Genomic DNA, 14,442 nt, shown 5'->3' on the forward strand with positions numbered 1-14,442 from the left:
GGTAACAGATGGAGAAAAAAAAAACTTTGGAGTAACCAGTATGGCAAGCCGTTTTACCTTAAATTGTACCCAGCCTTACTCGTCGTAACTGCATTTTTACTAGTAAGGATTCAATTAGAGAGCTTTGCCATTCAATTCTTACTAGTAATAATTCCAATTAGAGAGCTCTACAAATGAATTTTTAGATGTCTCCATTGACTTCCATTCATTTTTAATTACAGAGCTCTCTAATTGAATTCTAACTAGTAACAATTCATTTAGAGAGCTCTGTAATTAAAAATTAATGGAAGTCAATGGAGACATATGACTAGTAATAATTCATTTGTAGAGCTCTCTAATAGCATTTTTACTATTAAGTGGCACAACAGGGCACAAACTAACGCTTTTTGACCTTTTCAGTTTGTGTAAACTAGAGTATTTATTTTTCCCGCATTCATTTCACGTGTCTAGTACAATTATGTGGTTTTGTTTCATTAATACAGTGTATACTTTTTTCTTAATATACCCGAAAGAATGGAAGTGAAATGTGACAATATGCCCCATAAACTGTAACATGACAGCTTAAAATGTTATCTGATAAAATATATATCTATACAAGACAAACTAAAGTATTTTCTCAATAAAATACAATTATTAACTTTTTCATATAAAATAATGGCATTTTTTAATAATTAAAAATAAACAAATTTCAGAGTTTGACAACAAACACAGCAAAACAGCTTTACAACATAGTTCAAAACATAATAGCCTTATTAATAATTCCTGAACATTGACTCTGTACTACTATGAATTCTATTGAGAAACCATGAGAAAAAGGTGAATAAACACAGAGTAGAATAGCAATAGTTCTAATTGGGGCTCGTTGTAACGCAGTGTGACAACATGCCCCGTCTACGCAACTGGTATTTAAACCCGACTAGTGTCTTATGGTGTTAGATCAGCATTATCTCAACTGTTAATTCAAATTATATCAGACTTTTCTAATTTAAAATTTAAAAATTAAAAATTAACACAAGTAAGAAATGTACTTTTGCTATGGCTTATTATTATTGCTTATGTCTAAATGTTCAGATATCGTCCAAATATTTCTATAGTGTTGATATGGCAACTAGTAAATACACTAAGTTTCGTCATGCTGGCATGAGTGGAAGTATTTAAAACAAGTCTGTTAACTAGTTGTTTCCCGCTAACCTCTAGGCTAGTAGCCTATTATGTGTCGTGTTTTGAATCAATACCAGTTGGAACTCCTAATCAAAGGATAAAACTAATTACAGCCAGGTGGTGGTTAATTAATTAAATCAACGAGATGAATGCGTTTCCGAAATATTAAGAGATATATCGCTGTAGTCAGTGCAGAGACGCTGCAGTAAACAGTGTAAGCCTACATCTAGGTTTCTGAAAGAGAGGCTTGATTTAGGGTTAGTCTTAGGTGATTTTTCCTCATGGCTGTGAGGGAGATTTGTGTTTGGAAAGGGCTCATTTTAGCCCTTTTTCTCTTTGCTGTTGATGGATATAAAGTACCAGGGCCGTAAGTACCATTAAATACTGTATGCTTTGAAGTGAACCGAAGCATTCTGTTATCTGTTCTTATGTTGGAGTTGTTTACTAAACTTTATAGATGGTCAAAATAAGCTTTGTGAACCAGTAAAGTTTTCCTTTAACACGGTTTGTCGCCATCTAGTGATCAAATGGATGATGTCCTGTGTTTTCTGAAAGTAAACCTTTGTATTTTTCCACAGGTTATTCATGGTGACTTACCCTGCTGTGATTGAGTCTGGATCTGACTCCAAATTATGTGTAACTCTTCTGAAACCCCAAGAGAGCCTCACGATGACAGTTTCTCTGCTTGATGTGAAAAACAAGATGACTCAACTTGTGAAGCATGTTTCTTCAACGCCGTTTCACCGCTGCTTTGGTTTCCAGGTTTGTCATTAGACACATGTGGCTCTTTTTGACTGGTTTGTTGTAAGTTAACTGAAGTTTTCTACAGGCTCCTCGGGTAGATGGAGAATCGGTGCAGAAACTGAAGGTGGAAGTTCAAGGGAAGGTCTTCAGAGCGACGGAAGAGAGCAAAATCATGTTCAGACGTTACCTATCTTTGACCTTCATCCAAACGGACAAGCCTATTTACAATCCAGGACAAACAGGTGAGCTGTGAATGACCCTTGGTTGAAAGTGTAGAAAGTCCATTACGCTAAAAGTTCTGATCATCTTCAAATGTATTATGAAAAAAGGTGAGTTTATTGGTGTCTTTGCAGTTAATTTCAGAGTTGTCACCATGGATCCCAAATTTGTGCCTTTTGATCAAATGGTAAGACCAGATGTTTCACCCTATTGAGTGATCTGATTATAGATTAAATGCAGTTTCAACTTTAATGACTGCTTTTAAATGTTTATAATTCCTGTCTTTTGTCTTGCAGTACAATCTGGTTGTGGTGGAGGTGAGAATTTGCAAAAAGCTGCACTGGCTCCATTTAAAGAGTTGCACTGGAGCACTTTTTTTTTTTTTTTTTTTTTTGCTTTGTTTGCAGTTTTCTGAGTAGTTAATTTGTTTTAATAGGACAAAGATAATAACCGGATTGGTCAGTGGACAAATGTTTCCTCAACGGGGTGGATGTTGCAGCTTTCTCACGAGTTAAACCCAGAGGCTCAGATAGGAATGTACACACTAAAGGCTTTTATTGCCGACCGAGAAATCTCCCAAGTTTTTGAGGTGAAAAAATACGGTAAGTTGTTGTAAGTGCAGCAGTTCAATGACAGATCTGTAGTCTTAACCTGAACTGCTTTGTTTCTGGTTTAGTTTTGCCCAAGTTTGACGTGACCGTAAACACACCAAAGATATACAGCGTTGCAGATATGGGACTGAAAGTTGAGGCTTGTGCCAAGTGAGTGATGCTTTATTTTCTTGTTTTGTGGTTGGTCAGTTCTTTATCTTGTTGTTTGTGATGTTTCCCAGATATACATATGGCCAACCTGTCCCTGGTCAAGCGCTGGTGGAAGTGTGCCGTGATCCATTTCCATACTATAGTCATAATTTGACCAGACTGTGCCTGAATAAAACAGCAAAGGTATGGGACTCCTGCCTTACCGCTGAGGGTTTTTCTTCGGCTTGACTTAAATGTGACTATCTTTGTCCTGCTACCAGATGAATGCCATGGGCTGTGCCTCTTTTACTGTCGATACATCAGTGTTTTTCAACACCAAATTTGAAGACTATATGCAAGACACATTTCTTGTAAATGTGAATGTTACTGAGGAGGGAACAGGTGCGCTATTGGCTGATCTGAACCACATACTTTATCATCTTTACAAGACATCCACTTTAAGGCACATACTTGAGATTTCTTCACTGTTTTTGTTTGGTTTTTCTCTCATGCCCCCCCCCCAGATGTAATGTTGTCAAAATCTGCAATGGTGTCCATTACGTTTGAAGTCGGCAATGTCACGTTTGTGGACCTTTTGATTCCCTATTTTGAACCTGGATCAATGATTAATGGAAAGGCAAGCAAAACATCATCCCTTATCACAGAAGCCTTCACATTGGTTCCCTCTCCTAACCTTGATCATTCCCAACAGATATCTGTGACTCGTTTCGATAAGACTCCAATTGCAAACAAAGCTGTGTATCTCCTGGATGGTAACAGCTGGCCCAACAATCTGCTGCTGAATCTAACCACAAACAAGAATGGACTGGCTGCGTTCTCCCTCAACACTGCTAATCTTCCTAAGGCTGATCTGAATCTGGTGGTACGATTTGTATTTTGTGAAATGAAGACTTTCTCTTGCATGAAATTCATTGTAATTCATTGTTCCCCAGGCAAGTGTGACTCCAGAGGTTTTTTATGGTTATAAATCGCCATACTTCACTACAGATATGAGGGTTATTCAGCTTCTCCAACCTGTTTCTCCCGACAACCCATCGTTTAGTGAACTGACTATAGTGAAGCTCAAACAGCCGCTCAAATGTGGTGCTTCGTTTCCAGTGACCGTGGAGTATTCTTTTGTTGGAGAGGCTGGTAGCTACAGTGCTGACATAATCTATATGGTGAGTGGACATTTGTCTTTTGGCTTTTAAAGTCTGCATCTGCATGTTCAGCAACTTATGCACCTATGTCTTCTGTCAGGTCTTATCCAGAGGAGTGATCGTCCTCCATGGATTTCAGACAGTCAAAGCAAAGGCTTGTGATGCGGTCAAAGCAAAGGCTTGTGATGCAGTCAAAGCAAAGACTTGTAATGCAGTCAAAGCAAAGGCTTGTGATGCGGTCACAAGTGGCTCCGTGACGTTCCAGCTGTCTGTCAGCGTCGATATGGCTCCAGCAGTGCAGATTCTGGTCTACAGCGTTCTTCCCAGTGAGAATGTAGTTGCTGCTAGTGTGTCGTTTGACACGGACATGTGTTTCCAGAACCAGGTACTGTATGATGTGCAATGGCAATTTGTTTCAATTGGGGAATGGTGGCGTGTCCTACAGTGTGTTGGTCCATGTTCCAGGTGTCTCTGCAGTTCTCTCCAGCTACGGCTGTTCCTGCTGAGGGAAACGTTCTGACTGTTTCTGCTCAAGAAGGATCTCTGTGTGGCCTCAGTGCTGTAGATCAGAGCGTCCGGATCATGGAGCCAGGAAGACGTCTGAGTGCTGAAAGGGTATCTGTGTGCCTCAATGGGATTTCTTGTTTTGGCTTTTAATCTATATATTAGTGTGGCACATCTGATTAGAATGCTACGTCAGTTTTCTGCATTTAACTCCAGTACAGAAAACCCTGACATGACTGGACTACTTGGTTTTTAATGAAGTAGTCCAGTTAAATCAACACAACACACTATGACTTTAGTATTCTAGTAGTGGACACACACACACCTTCAAGGAGCACTTTTCTCTGTTGTCAGGTGTTCAACTTACTCCCAGTGCGATCAATACCAAATTATCCATATGAAGTTGAGGATGAACAGGAATGTCTGCGTTTTCGAGCCCGTCGAGATGTTTCTGCAGACCAAACTTATGAAACATTCAAGGTAGAAAAGGGTTACTTATTCTGTTACTTTTGTGTTACTCTAAATCAGAGGTCTTCAATCCTGCTCCTGGAGGGCCACTGTCCTGCAGAGTTTAGTTCCAACCTGCTTTAGCACTCCTGCCTTTGTATATTCAAGTGATCTTGATGAGCTGATTCAGGTGTTTGATTAGGATTGGAACTAAACTCTGCAGGACAGTGACCCTCCAGGAGCAGGATTGAAGACCTCTGCTCTAAATGCTACTTTTTCAAGTGTTTTTGTCTTCTGACAGAGTATGGGGATGAAGGTCACCACTAATTTGCCTATCAGAGTACCTCAGTGTCTGAAGTACAAAGGCCTGAGTTTTTATCGCAACTTCCATGGTGGTATGTCCGTTAGTTTGATTCTTGCTCTAGAAACTGCTACACAACTTGATAAGCTACCAACTATGAAATTAAGCAATCTGTGACCTGAACTGCAAGCCATTGGATGAACTTTAATGTACCATTACAACACGAGAGTAAAGATGCCATTCAGTAACAAAAGTCAATATATACCATGTAAAGACAATAAAAATGTTTGAGGCTACAACTGGCCAAACCATGCATACATTTGAAGGTTTGAACCCTGTGTATTCTGCGGACACTAGGACCGTTTGGAGGATCTGGGTGTAAAATTGCTTGTCTCTTTCAGGGAACTTTTTAGCCAAGGCATTGGCTTCTCCAGTAGCACAAAGTGCTGGAGGCGACACTTCCTCTTTTGACGTGACTGTCAGGACTTACTTTCCAGAAACCTGGTTCTGGCAGCTTGCTCAAGTGGGGTTCGTAAAACTCATTTGTTCCATCTAAAGCTACTTGCCCACAGTTTTTAATTCTCCTGCCCCCTCACTACTTTTTCTGGTGACTTTTTTTCTTCAGAGCCACTGGATCCACACAGGTTCCTCTTAAGGTACCTGACACCATCACCACATGGGAGACTGAGGCATTCTGCCTATCCTCGAAAGGTTTCGGTCTGGCTCCTCCTACTCTGCTGACGGTCTTCCAGCCCTTCTTCCTGGAGCTCTCCTTGCCGTACTCTGTTGTCCGTGGGGAGTCTTTTGATCTGAAGGCTACAGTCTTCAACTACCTGTCCAAGTGCATCATGGTCTGCCATGGTTTATTTTTATTTATAATGGATCTATATAGAGTAGCTTCTGTGTCTTTGATCCATGTTCACTGTTTTTTTGGCAGGTTAAAGTAACTCCAGCTTCATCCACGGCCTTCACTCTTAAACCGTATACTGATTCATATTCATCCTGTCTATGTGCCAATGAGAGAAAGACCTTCAAATGGGTTTTCTCCGCTGCTGTTCTCGGTCAGTTTTGGACTGTCTGCTTCCAAATTGGGAGTGTAAGTGGTGTTTCTCACTCTGTCTGTCACTGCAGGAGCTGTCAATGTGACTGTCAATGCCTCAGCTGAACCATCCCGGACTCGATGTGGCACTGAGGTTGTGACCGTGCCGACGAGAGGACGGATTGATGTAGTCACTCAGTCTAATTGTCCTGGTAAGTCTTGACCAGCTTTCTGGAGTTTGATCATGGAGCTCAAGCTGCTTTACTGATGTGTTTGCCTTTATAGCCTGAAGGAGTTGAAAGGACAAGCACCCAGAGTTGGTTACTGTGTCCAAAAGGTTTGTTGTACTGATACCCAACACATTCTCCGTCTACAGCCTAACACTCAATGCTGATCCTTTCTGTTCGGTCCCTAGGAAAAGCTCTTTCTGAAGACGTGACTCTAATATTTCCAAAAAATGTGGTTCAGGGATCCGACAGATGCTCAGTTTCAGTCCTCGGTAAAGCGTTTCGTTGACAGACAGATGTGATTGTTTGGCAGTATAACTTTGTTTCTGATGTGGCTTTTATGCTTGACCTCTCATAGGGGACATAATGGGTCGTGCACTGAAGAATCTGGATGGGTTAATACAGATGCCATCTGGTTGTGGAGAACAGAATATGATTATTCTTGCTCCCAATATTTACATCCTGCTGTACCTTGAAGTCACAGGGCAACTCACCGCAGCCATCCGAGCGACCGCCACCAGCTACCTTCAGAGAGGTAAAGATGTCCGAATCCCCTTTAAATATGTAGGAGTCTAAATCCTACTGCTTCCCATTGAAATGGTCTATAATTCCTAATAAGCCCCCCTCCGATATGTGGTTTTTGACTTGAACAGGATACCAAGGACAACTAAACTACAGGCGCAGTGACGGATCATACAGCACATTTGGTTATGATGCATCTAATACATGGTGAGTTTCACTACCACTATTCTAGCCTTGTGTAGCCATTGTCACCAGCGGTTTGTAAGTTCAGTTGTTTTCAATGAAACTTCCTGCATGGCTAGGTTGACTGCCTTTGTCATGAGGTCTTTTGGTCTAGCGAAGAGATTTGTCTTCATCGATCCGGATGTCCTTCAGAAAGCAAAGAACTGGCTAATAAGCCAGCAGGGTTCAAAAGGGTGTTTCATACAACAGGGAACTTTGTACCACAATGAAATGAAGGTACATTTGATCAAATAGACCTTAACCCATAGACTGTCCAAGACTGTTTTTAATACGTATGATGGTGTGTTTTAGGGTGGAGTTGGTGATAACGTGACCATGACTGCCTACATTGTTGCATCGCTGCTTGAACTAGGCGTCCCAGTCACAGTAAAAAACTCTCTAGTAGTTGTATGAGCTTCTTGCAGATGACATTCTTGTTCGCCTGTTGTATGATATCTGTTTTTCTTTAAGGATCCTGTTATTACCAATGCTCTATCATGCTTGAGGCCTGTCATTGAGAACCTGGGAAACACTTACGCCACTGCTCTGCTGGCCTACACCTTCAGTCTGGCCGGAGAGACCACCACTCGATCACAGCTTCTAAAAACCTTGAAAGACCTTGACATTAGTGAAGGTGAAATTTACCAGCCTCTTGTTTGAGAGGTTCATGTTCTTTGGCATTAACTTTTCCCTCCATCTCATCCAAAGCAACTAAGGTCCACTGGTCTCAAACCACATCTGGTAGTACTCTGGCGGTGGAGATCAGCTCTTATGTGCTGCTAGCAGTTCTTGCCGTTCAGCCACTCACGACAGCTGATCTAAGCTATGCTAACCGCATTGTCAACTGGTTGGTGACCCAGCAGAATCCCTATGGAGGCTTTTCCTCCACCCAGGTGCCTCTGACTACCAAACATGAGCTCAATCATTTATGAGGAGGTTTTTAAATCTGTTGCTTGTTTTTAGGACACGGTGGTGGCTCTTCACGCCCTGTCTGTTTACGCTGGTAAAGTCTTCAGCTTGGATGGCTCCAGCACTGTTACTGTACAGTCCTCAGTAGTAGGAGGAGACTCTTATAGCTTCGACGTGAATCGGGACAACAGGTTGCTGTATCAGGAGAAGTCACTGAAGAAAGTTCCAGGCAAATATAGTGTTAAAGCGACCGGAACCTCTTGTGTTTCTGTGCAGGTCTGTATCTCCACCCCCTCTGTTTCTGTTGTGCACATCCACATCTTATTTTGCCTTGTTTGCTCTGTGCATGTATTGTAGGTTGCATGTTTCTACAACATCCCAACACCGGTTAAAGACACCAAGACTCTGAGCGTTGAAGCGAAGGTGACTGGAGACTGCCAACCATTTCTCATGTTGAACTTCACTGTGACGTAAGAATAGTTTTGTGTCCTGAAACTAGCTCTTTTTCATGACTTAAAAAAAGAAAGCGATGTTCTTGATCATGTTGACACAACCTGTTTATTCCCCAATCACCCTCATTCAGTTACAATGGTGTAAAAGCAAGCACTAACATGGTTCTTGTGGACATTAAGCTCCTGTCAGGCTTCACGGCAGATACATCACTGGTTCGTATGTTTAAGCTGACTTTGAAAGTCCCAAGATGCTTAAGGCTCCTTCAGATGTAACTGCATGTAAACAATGGTCTTTTCCTCTCAGCTTGGTTCTCCACCTCAATCGTTCGCTCCGCTAGTGGAGCGTGTTGATGCTGGAGATGATCGTGTCCTAGTGTATCTGAAAGGGGTGAGACACCACATTGGGGATATTCCCAGCGATATTAACTAGCTGCCATATTGAGTGCAGTGTATGTGCTGCTGTTCATCCTTTGTCTCCCAGGTTACCAAAGGTGTACCCATGAGTTACGCACTGCAGCTGAAACGGGTTCTTGGTGTGCAAAATCTCAAGCCAGCAGTCATCAACGTTTATGACTACTACCAAACAAGTGCGCCTTCATCCTAATCAAGCTTTGCTCTGGCTTAATTCACTGTACATGATGCAGCTCACTTTCTTTTCCTCTTTCAGGTGATTCGTTTGAGACAACCTACACGTCCCCCTGTCCATGCTGCCGTCAAACAACTTAATTAAAACTGCTTTTATACAATTAGTCCTTTTGTCCGTTGTTTTTCATCTGACGGTGGTTTGAAGCGGGAAGTTGCAGTGTTCATAAGTTTAGATTTGTCCAGTGACCTCAAATCCCTACATGACTGAAATGTAGTTCACTCAAATAGTGGCTGTTATTCACTTTTTGGAGTTGTTGAAAGACTCTAGACTGCACCAATGGGGCTGTTTACACCTGGCCACTTCATGCGTTTTCTGTAATCGGATAGATATTCGATCGTGAAAAGACCAGGTGTAAATGCCCTCCGATTTGAATCCGATCGCTCAAACCACTTCAGGAGGAGGTCTGGGCCGCATTCTAGACGAAACTGGAGAAGTGTAAAGGCATCTGGTTGTTGAAACCACATGTAAATTTTACTCCCAAAAATGCTAAAAATAAATGTGAGCGTGTTATAGGCTAAGTAATGTTATAGCCAGATATGATCTATTCAAGCCAACGAGCAAACTATCGCAAATCAAAGTGAAATTAAGTCGCAGACACTTAAAACACAATCATCATTTTAAAGTAAAGAAACGATCTTACCAGTGCTGTTGCCGCTCTCTTATTGCGGTCTTTGATTTTAGCTGATTATCAATAACATGCAGCTCATATGTTGCTTTTGGTGACTTGAACTCCATTAAATCATATAGCGTGGGGAATTGAAGATCGGATTTATATCCGTTTTGCGAAAACATTGTGACCAGGTGTAACTAGAATCGTTTTGATAAATAAGATGGTTATCCGATCTGAGAACGCATGAAGTGGCCAGGTGTAAACAGCCCCTAAATCTTTTTGAGATCAACTGCTGTTGCACTTCATTTATTTGTAGACTAATCTGTGTAAAAGGAAGGTTGAATTTCATGGGTTTTAACTTAAAACTGATGTGCTTCTCTTGCAGGGGAGGTTATTAATAACTTGATTTCAAAACTTCTTGCAGCCAGTTTTACTACAACAAACCAGAAAACAATAAATGGACAAAACTGAATAATATATCCTTTGTAAGCACATTTTATATATGACTAAAAATATATTTAACAGCATGTTGGATACATGCAGCTCTTAAAGTGACAGCAGCCTAATAAACCTGACTTTGTCTTTAATGTCCATCTAACAAAAGACAATCATCCACTGCTCTTGATTGAATGACTTTGCATAGTCTTCACTGTATAAATTACCTAAAGATTTATCCTTATCAGTGTTTTTACATTTGATTACTTTATTTGATTTCTGTACCTAAAAAATTATGTATCTAGAGATGAGCTACGAGCACAACCGTTCCCAAGCCCTGCTGGAGCAGCTCTAAATATTCGCTCTGCTATTAAATTACAGATCAAATATATTAGAGGAGCTACAATACATTTTAACCGGCATAATTAGTTAACTGATGGACATAGCTTTGCTAAATGAATTAAGCAGACTAATTTGATTCATATACTTTTGTTTTCACTGCCCAATATTAAAAAAAAAATTTGGAAAAATGTGCAGAATATAATCAGGAAATAAAATTAAATGATTAGAAATGCAAATTTTTCTTTGATACCTGGATGTTGAAATAAACATGCAACATTATATATATAATTAACGTGACTGACAATGTAGCATACTACTGTAATGATACTGTTTCACATTATTTTTAAATAGTAGGCCAATCTCCTATTTTATCCTGTAAACCTTAAATATGTCATTTTTCACTGCATATCAAATACACATTTGATACTATTATTTACCAGATGCATAGATGACCTGATGGTTGTGTTTCCGGGGACACTTATGTCAGATGGGCGGCTACTTTTTCTGCAGTTCGTGAAAATAATGAAGCGAATTAGAAAAGGACAGACTCAAGTGTCTTTTATGTGAGAGATCACAGCTTGAAGGTTATGTTGGACTCGGTGAATGTGAACAACTCTGAATTAATACAGATAATTGAAGCTGCTCTAGTTTACCAAAGATCATGTTGTCGCTTCTGGGCTATATTATTGAGAGAGCAGTATCAAAACCACACAAAAATACAAGTACTGTGTAAACAAATATATGAACTCGAATATGATAGATTGTAAAGTGTTTTGCTGACAGCTTAAAGAGATATGTTATTTGTCTAAATCTTTTCTGTTAAACTTCAATATGAACTGCAGCTTTAAAATGCCACAAATGTATTGTTACATCTAATGGCGTAATTGTTTTGTTCTATTTTCTATTCCCTTTCCCTTCTTTCTTCCTTTTTACTTCCCGTAAGCAGGATAATGGCTGCCAGCAGATTTCAATGACACATTTCTCGTTATAATTGGTGCTTATGACAACAAAGTGTACTAACTAGTAAGTTTTTATTTGCTTGTATACACTCTTATTTTCCATGGCAAATACATAATTCCATAATTAATTTAATTCTACTGTAAAGCAGCTCTAAATAAACAATAGTAAACGGTCATTATTCAGTTTAAATCAGTTCAGTGTTGATTCAGTTCAACTATAAAGCAGTTCTGTAGAAATAAGTGATGTCATCGTACAGTTCTAGTGTCAGTGCAGTCAGATCAGTAATATTGCTGAATATTAAGTGTCCCCAACTAAGAAAAATCAGAGGCGACAGTTGCGAGGAACCCAAACTCAGCGAGGAATCAGGTGACAGATGGAGAAAAAAAAAAAACTTTGGAGAAACCAGTATGGCAAGCCGTTTTACCTTAAATTGGACCCAGCCTTAGGCTACTCGTCGTAACTGCATTTTTACTAGTAAGAATGCAATTGCAGAGCTCTTTAATTCAATTACAGAGATCTGCAATTATACATATCTTTAATTCATTATTTTACTAGTAACAATTGTAGAGCTCTCTAATTTTAATTCTTACTAGTAACTTCATTTAGAGAGCTCTGTAATTAAACATTAATGGAAGTCAATGGAGACAAATGACTAGTAAAATTAATTTGTAGAGCTCTCTAATTGCATTTTTACATTTACATTTAGTCATTTAGCAGACGCTTTTATCCAAAGCGACTTACATCTGAGGACTAAAGCAAGCGAGTCATCGTGAAGAGGGAAGAACGACGCAAGATGTGCTCAAAATACAAAGTACAGGCATTGCTCAGAGTAGCAAAAGCCAGGCAAGGGAAGATTTAAAAGAGAAGGATTTAAAAAAAAAAAATTTATGAAAGAAAACATTTTTTATGTTAAGTACTCACGGAAGAGATGAGTTTTCAGTTGTCTTTTGAATGCTGTCAGGGATTCTGCATTACGGACGACGAGGGTAGGGAGATCTGGAGAGTGATTTTGTGGCTCGCTGTGATGGCACCACGAGCCGTCGCTCCTTGGCCGATCGTAGGCTTCTGGTAGGGACGTAGACTTGTAGTAGGGAGTGAAAGTAGGACAGAGCTGAAAACTGGACGGAACTGTTTTTACTAGTAAGAATTGAATTAGAGAGCTGATTCTGATTCAATTCTTACTAGTAAAAATGCAATTACGACGAGTACGGCTGGGTACAATTTAAGCTAAAACGGCTTGCCATAAACCAGGCTCAGAAACTCAGTTCTCTGGCCAGATAAACTAACACAGTGTGATCATGATTCAGGTCAAGCTCAAAGTTTATTTCTGCACCTTTTAACAACATGAATGTTGACCAAAATGGATGTGCTTCACAAGTAAATCAAAAATACACATACAGTAAAACAGAACATACAAAAATTCAAACCAAATAGACCTAAAAAATAAAACAGAACATTTATAATAGTAAAATAAGTCAAACCTGGGACATCACAAAAACTGCAATCCCAGAGCATTTAAAAAATGCATATAGCATTAAAACAAGTTTTTTAAGAAGCTTGAGAAAAAGGTATAGGTTTTAACTGAAGCTTTAAAAACGTTTAATGTAGGAGAAGCTCTAATCGGTAAAGGTATGCGTTCCAATGTTTTGGAGCATAGACTGAAAAAGACCTGTCCCTTTTGTTTTCAAACGAGCAGGCAGTATTACAGGTCAGAAATCAGATTGTGGATCGGTAGCATTCAAAATATTTAAGGAGGGCCTGGGGCCTGTACCATGATGGTAGTTGAACAAACTCAGTGTTTTAAAGGATTAGTTTAGAGTTGACAACCAAACCAATCCAACCAGGCTTTGTTGGTACCATGATGCTGATCATCAACTTTCTCTGTCAACCCAGGCTTTGATCCTGAGTTTAGGAGTTTAGGTGTGACATCAGTAGCGAACAGCCAATCACATGCTGAGAAAGAGTGAAACTGAGATTGATTTCTCTCGAGAGAAGCAGCGCAATTCACTTATTAAATAAAAGTATTAAAATAGTAAGAATTTAAACAAATTTACACAGCAAGAAGAAAACAGATGTCTATGAAAGAGGACAACTAAAAGAAAAAGTCTCGCTACTGTATATCAGTGCAAGTAAAAGTTCTGAAGTTATTTTATACAGCTGATAAAGGTATAGAGAGAATTGAACATTTAAGCTTACATGTAGTCATTTTATAGCTTCATCTATTGATGCTAAAGTGTATTTATATCACCTTTATATATTTATTCATTTAAATTGCGTAATAATAATTGATGAACTAAAATTGTACATCTGTGATTGATTAAGGGTATAATAATTACATAAATAATATCTAAATCATACAAACTTATTATTCTAAATAAGCATCACTAAAAACTAGACTATTTTGTCTTTAAAAATCATTTGCTATGTAGTGACCTTTAATTTGGAGTAGAAACAGGTGGAGTGACTATAGGCTTGTTCGACTTGAACCGGCGCTGCGCAGACCGATCGGTTGATGACATCAAAGTACCGCGAGAGCGATTCAAAAGCATAAGGAGCCGTCTGCTCTCTAATCGCTCTCGCGGTACTTTGATGTCATCAACCGATCGGTCTGTGCAGCGCCGGTTCAAGTCGAACAAGCCTTTTATCACATCTGTCATGTGACACTTTGCTCACAGCTGATTGGTCCAAGTTCAGTTTGCAACCTGTTACCTGTAACATAAGGCTTGTTCGACTTGAACCGGCGCTGCGCAGACCGATCGGTTGATGACATCAAAGTACCGCGAGAGCGATTCAAAAGCATAA

General features: G+C 39.7%; 1 pseudogene across 1 annotated transcript; it reads left to right on the plus strand.

Annotated features, from left to right (window-relative positions):
* Window positions 1-1,394: 1,394 nt before the first annotated feature.
* Window positions 1,395-9,396, plus strand: LOC143731387 (alpha-2-macroglobulin-like; annotated as a pseudogene). Its single transcript, XR_013200758.1, has 35 exons — window positions 1,395-1,528; window positions 1,740-1,923; window positions 1,991-2,147; window positions 2,259-2,311; window positions 2,421-2,441; window positions 2,561-2,726; window positions 2,801-2,885; window positions 2,957-3,068; window positions 3,146-3,266; window positions 3,389-3,501; window positions 3,577-3,747; window positions 3,818-4,045; window positions 4,125-4,202; window positions 4,251-4,409; window positions 4,490-4,639; window positions 4,883-5,008; window positions 5,277-5,370; window positions 5,678-5,804; window positions 5,902-6,127; window positions 6,214-6,337; window positions 6,408-6,521; window positions 6,572-6,652; window positions 6,731-6,814; window positions 6,901-7,077; window positions 7,196-7,271; window positions 7,367-7,523; window positions 7,599-7,673; window positions 7,758-7,920; window positions 7,995-8,179; window positions 8,250-8,471; window positions 8,553-8,665; window positions 8,779-8,860; window positions 8,952-9,035; window positions 9,129-9,234; window positions 9,315-9,396. The product of XR_013200758.1 is annotated as an alpha-2-macroglobulin-like (transcript).
* The last annotated feature ends 5,046 nt before the right edge of the window (window positions 9,397-14,442 follow it).

Source organism: Siphateles boraxobius, unplaced genomic scaffold (assembly GCF_051911475.1).
Source record: "Siphateles boraxobius isolate OS27281-9 unplaced genomic scaffold, OSU_SipBor_1 120, whole genome shotgun sequence".
In the NCBI taxonomy this organism is placed as follows: domain Eukaryota; kingdom Metazoa; phylum Chordata; class Actinopteri; order Cypriniformes; family Leuciscidae; genus Siphateles; species Siphateles boraxobius.